Source organism: Hermetia illucens, chromosome 5 (genome assembly GCF_905115235.1).
Source record: "Hermetia illucens chromosome 5, iHerIll2.2.curated.20191125, whole genome shotgun sequence".
In the NCBI taxonomy this organism is placed as follows: domain Eukaryota; kingdom Metazoa; phylum Arthropoda; class Insecta; order Diptera; family Stratiomyidae; genus Hermetia; species Hermetia illucens.
In genome coordinates, this window is record NC_051853.1 from 46,423,897 (window position 1) to 46,430,438 (window position 6,542).

Here is a 6,542-nt window from a genome sequence, read left to right on the forward strand (position 1 = left end):
TTACTTCAACGATTTAGCGAATACGGTTGTCAAGAATGCGTTCAAAAATCTTCATGGTATGGAAAAGTAACTAAATCGAACGGTAATTTGAACATTCCGTGAACGCCGTGAAAAAGTGAATAGTGCGATCAGCTAATATAATGGTCAGCTTCATTACCCGACCATCAAATCGTTCGACTTCTTTAATGGCGTCTGGGAAACCCTCTCAGATGGCAATGCTAACACTAGCCACTATCGCAGCTTTTGATACCAGACAATCGACTTTCTTGCAGAGCGAAGGGCTCTTGCGAGTTCCTCGGTCTTTCTAGTTAGAGCGCCAACATTTAGCGTGCAGACACGTATTTGTTTTGTTCGGACTAACTTACTTACGCCCTGGCGCCGTCCATGTGTCAATGGCCCTTGCATTGCCCTAGCATTTTCCCGAGGCTTCTTACTCGATCCGTTTATTTTGTTTCTAACGACATTGGATGCATTTTCTTGGTCGACCTATCGGACCTGTCACCAAGAGAGATCTGGTAAAATCTAGCATAGTGTAATAACTCCAACTATACTTTATTTATCTCTTTCTCTGATCTTAGCATTTTATTGTTGGTCTACAAAGGATAGCACAAAGTACGTTGCCTCAAACCCTTATCTTTTCCGGGTGGGACCAGCATAGCATGTTGGAGTTACGGTTTCCGAACTACCATCGTTTAAAAAAGCGCTTTCTCTCTGCTATTTGGCAGCTGAGCATGAGAAAAAGCGGATAGGCCATAAACTTTCATAACTATCGGCGTTCCTCAACAGGATATTAAAAAGGTTCGGGAACAAACGGGCTACCGGCTCTACTACGGGGCTTAGGACTGATACATTACAAGTGTCGACTCCTAAAACCATTGAAAGGGGCACCATCATCTGAATCGTCAATGAAATGCCATATCTCTCAGATAAATTTGCAACATTGTAAAGCAGAGACTGCACTTATCAGTCGCCGGATCAATAGCGACATGTATATACCTCATACAAGGACCATGGGTTGTTGGTGGGGAAATAAGGGGTTTAAACTTCCGACTTGCTGACTTGTTGTATGCTAATGGAAGTATAGACCCCGCTTCTGTATCAAGCTATCTTGATTAACAACCTATCTAATGGTGACACCACAAAGATCAAATTGAATATAAAAAGGCAACAGGAAGGTAGGGAGATGCTATGGTACTCTGCTTATTTCACTAAGAGCTAACCAAGATGGCAAAAGTAAAGGCATGGGAATAATAGCAGGATGTGATGTTAACGCCCACCATATATGCTGGGGAAGTTCCCACATCAACGCGAAAGGAGCGAAACTGTATCTGGTAGGGCGAATTGCAGATCCTTAATTTAAGTAATGAACCAACTTTTTTTCAACGTGGTCAGGCAAGAAATCAACGACATTGCGGCTCTTCTCGGAGGGTAGAGAGTATCCAACGATATCGCGCTCTCTTATCACGTAATGGGCATAGATCTACCTCCACTAACTCCATTTCGGAATCCACATAAGACAGATTAGGCGACGTACAAAACGGAACTGGCACCTAATTTACGATCCCTGGGAAACGCATCAAATCCATTTCTGCAATTGAGAAAACAACCCAGATAATCACAACTAGCATGAGAGAAACTTTCAAAAGAGTTGCCCACTGATGATGCCAAAGGAGGTTAAAACACCATCGTGGAACTCGGATTTGGCGAAACTGAAAACTACAAGGGTGCTCTTCAACCGAACTCTAAAATCTGATTCAGCTAGTGGCTGGATTCGGTACAAAAGGGCCACCTCTGAAGAATAGCATAAGGTCAGCCAAAAGATCACCATGGAGACGCTTTTGCGAAGAAACTAACTCGCTTGAGGCAACCTCAAAACTAAAGCGGATCCTTGTCAAACAACGTAGCCAGCAGTAAGGTTATCTACGTTTACAGAGCGGCAGGTACACAGAACGCGATGAATAAACGGCAAACCATTTGCTTGAAATGCACTTCTCAGGCAGTAACCAAAATCTCATCTCGGAGCCGACGGACACATACAGCCCTCAACCGAAAGATTTGACTCTGGCATCTCACTGGAACAAGTGAGATGGACATTTAACTCGTTCCATAGATACAAGTCTGTAGGTCCGGATGGCATTATTCCTGCTCTTGAAGTAGTGGATGCCCTGGGTCTTCACATTAGGAATATATACCGTGCTTGCTTAGCACACGCTTATATTCCAACCAACTGGCGTGATGCCAGTGATGGTAATATTGATTCCCAACCCACTGAAACCCACCTACACAGACGCAAATAACTCCCGACCGATCAGTATAACTTCCTTTCTCCCAAAATGACTCGAAAAACTAATAGATTGGTTCATACAGGATACATATATATCTAGGTGCCCACTTCACTGTAAGTAACATGCCTATCCACGGAGGCAGGACTCGCTTTGATAAGGTGATGTTCAATAAAGAATACGCTTTAGGCACATTTATGGACATCGAAGGCCCTTCAATTATGCCTTATTCGCGGCGATTTATAAGGCGGCAAGAGAGCATGGAATCCATCCTCTGTTAATCAGTTGGATCTCTCACATGCTAGAGTGGAGAAAGATCCACATATTGGCCAGAACGAAGACTATTGAGGCAGGATGTCTTAAGGATTGCCCACAGGGAGGCGTTTTCTCTCCTCTGTTATGGCTGCTAGTTATGGCTCCTGGACACAAAAGTCTTCGCTTAAGCATTTGCGAACGATCTAGCCGTAATAATTATCAGCAAGTTTGCAGACACAGTTTGTATCCTTTTGAATGTAATACTGCATGTAATTCACAGTTGGCGCCTCCATAATGGACTCACGGTAAACACTAGCAAGACTGGACTAGTTATGTTCACTAGGAACCCTCCATAATGGACTCACGGTGAATCTTAGCAGGGGCAAAAATTCAGCTGGTACAAACAGTCAAATATTTAGGAGTACATCTCGACTCCAAGTTAACGTGTAGCCGCCGTATCCAGGAACAATACCAGGTACTAATCCAGCAGATTGCTTTGTTGCTGCAGGTTTGCGATAGATATGACCTAGGGACTTTCACCAAAACGGATTCATTGGATGTGTACATCCATAATAAATCCTATTTTGATGTATGCATCGTCTGGTGGCCGAGACTGAACTTTGCTAAAAGAAGGACACAGATTCAGAGGCCCAGTTGTCTATATATTACTGGAGCAATGAGTAGCGCGGCGACCGCAAACATCAGGTGGCTCTGATGCTCGCCTATCATATGGTTTCCAGATTTGTCTTTGAAAAAACATACTCCGCCATAACCACCAAAAGAGAAATGGTCGATAAATGGCCACGAGTCTTTTGGGATCACAAACTTAATAATGTTCACGAACGTGTCAGCCATGGAAGACGGACCGAGCGCAGGGGTGTTCTCGAAAAATCCGATTATGAAAATGGTTTAACCTCTCGAAAAAACGTCGACCATATTCTAGGCGGAGATTGGCAGCAGAAGAATGTTTGCGGCAAAAATGGCGGGGTCGCACCATTCGAATCTGTTGCGACACTCGGGCAACATTATCAGCACTGAACAGCAACGATATATCAAGCCAGTTGTCCAGGCCAACTGGCTGGTTGTCATCAGGTGCTGCTGAAACTTGGCCAACTGAACGAAATATCCACTGTGGTGGGGCCAGAACCAGCTTTTGGAAGCCCTCCATCCACTATTAAGCCTACTCTGAAAGGAGAAATTGGAAGGACTCACAAAACCGAATGGGAAAATTTGAACTTCTGCTGGCAGATGAAAATCTTTGTAAATAAACTAGGGGCCGCATTTTTGTTGTCCCCTAAGAAGTTGGACATGAAAATCCTAGTAGGGCTTTTAACAGGACACTACTCATTACAGGATGGGCACGTATCACCCTAAAAAATTCCCATTCTAAACATATGCCCAGCTAATGAATTATGGCTAGGCAGAACGCCCACAATTCTCTTGCAAGTCTTCCTACCTTTCGATAGGATAAACTTTGAAGTATGTTTGGTTTTGACAAGGAAATTTTTGTATGTTTAGCAGCACTAAGACTCTGCCACCTGTCATTATGAGAAGCTTGTTCCCAGGTTTTAACAGCAGCATTAGTCACTGATACTGACACGCTAATTACTGGTTCCGGTCTGGGCATTGGGGAAAATTGAACCCTCTTTTGCTAAGACATCCGAGATTTCATTTCCCTTTACATCACAATGACGGGCTACCCAGAGTACCATATTGAATCTAGAAACAGAGTTCAATCAGTTTCTACATTATTAAATGATTTTTCAAGTGATCAAAGGACTGCTCAAAGCCCTCAATGCAACTTGACTAGCGCTACAGATTACGATACGACTGTCCTTCAACCAGTCCCCAAACACCTAGGTTGCCCCCCTTAAGATCGCATACATAGGACATAGGCGACATTTCAGCTGAACTCATTAGAACAGGCAGCTCATAGACCATGAAGCTATCCATAATTTGGTTCTCTATATCTGGAACCAAGAACAGATTCCGCAATAGTGGTCAAAAAGTTCATATACTGACGACGACTGACCAAAGATGAAAGTGAAGTCCAGTAAACCGCTGAATTTAGCTCATAGCCTTCTACCCGGTCCAACCAATTTTAAAAGCCAGCTGCATACACAGAAAAGCAAAGCCTCGAGTGTAGAAAACGATAATAAGACCTGTACTATGCTATGAATATGAAACATGGATCCTTACACAAACTTGCGAGAAACTGATCAATGTCTTCGAAAGGAGCATCCTAAGAGGAATAATAATAAGCCAAACGAGAGGACGACCAATAGTCAAATTGGTTTGATACAAAGTCTGAAAAATAATTAAACTTCAGAAGCTACACTAGGCCTACCTTTTTCGACGTATGGACGACACTTGAATGCTTAAAAGGGTTTTCGAAGAGGGGACAGAATGGCGAAGACCAGTGGGAAAATCCCGAAAGTGCTGGACAGATTCTGTTAAGGGAGACAGCGGACTACTGCTCGGATGCTCGAAACGGGGGGACGCGAACGATATAGATGAAAGAAAGTCAACCTCAAGCTCAAGGCCTGGGATAGGCTACTGACCCTCGACAACGAAGATACTATTCTTAACTTTATTTAAACTGGCCTCGAGCTAGGATATATTTTGAGACCTAAATTCCAAAGGTCTGCAATGTTTCCTAGTATTTTTCTACTTTCGTTGAGCGCCTTTTCTACCCTTTATATAGAGTCGGGAAGAGGATTGTTTTTCAACTTGAAAAAATTCCCATTTTTCAATTTTTCTTCTAAGACACTGTTGTATTCATTCGTTGCGTAAATCCGCCCATACTTTGGACCAAAGCTTGGCCAAAGCTGAAAATATTTTTTTTAAGAATTGCGAGGTCCTAAGTCCGCATCCATTTGAAGGCGAACCGGACCAAATGGGGAGCTATTTACTCCGTCTTTTTTTGATCCACGGACCCCTGGTTTAGGGCTTAGCATCCAAACTTTGAAAATGTTAGGTGATGACGGCTTTACGGTTTCGTACTAGGGCAGAGGCAAATCATCAGACGTTGCCTCACCTCAGCTGATTAACGCTCAATATAATTCGTAGTCATGTTGTATTCCACGAATTATATTAAGGAGCACTTAACATCTGCGAGCGGACACGGATTGCTTTGGAGACCACAATCAGAGTCCCCCCATGACTGACACAGCGGTACTGGTTTATACTGAGTGCAGGCTCAACATTTACTCCAATGGATGAGAGGCCTACCTATCACCTCTTTGGCAACTAAGGATTACAGCGCCCTAGTTGTACAACCCAACTGCATGGTTGAGCCCACAAGCAAGTCTGCCCGCGATATGGGCACAAACACAACCATCATGACACTCCCGCAACGGAGCTAACCATGAATAACTGAGCCAAGAGCAATTCTCCCGGACCAGATGCTGTCAGACAGGCATCCCGGTTTCTATGGCACCTTATACCCTCCCGTGAGTCTCCGTGGCAGCAGCCACTTCAGATGAGTCCCACTGCAGATTCGGTTCTGATAGCCCTCCTCGAGTGCACGGGAAAACTGAGACTATGTGAATGCTATATACTCCCCAATCGAGTAAACAGGAGATATACAAAAAACCAATGGAAAAAATTTGAAAAAATCCTTTCATGATGAGTATAACTAAAAGCGAGATCCTCGATCGTGTGGGAGAGAGGCATAGATTCTGAGCGCTCATACCTCCCCCGTCCGAAGGAATATCCCATATTCGCTTAACTAACGCACATCATTTATCTTTACTCTAGAGTCACTAAGGCCTATTCATGGAAATTGCGCTTAATGCTAATCGCATTCTGCATAGGAAACCAAGCAAACTTTGAACTTTATATAACCAGAAAAGTCTTAACACGTTCGGACTCATCCTTTGCCTTCCACATGTACTAAAACCAGGAATAAAACAAACTTAATTTCATGCAAGTTGTATAAGTGTCAGAACAAACTCAATTTAAGATATGTATCTAGATATTATAGTTTATGACATACATTTCCCT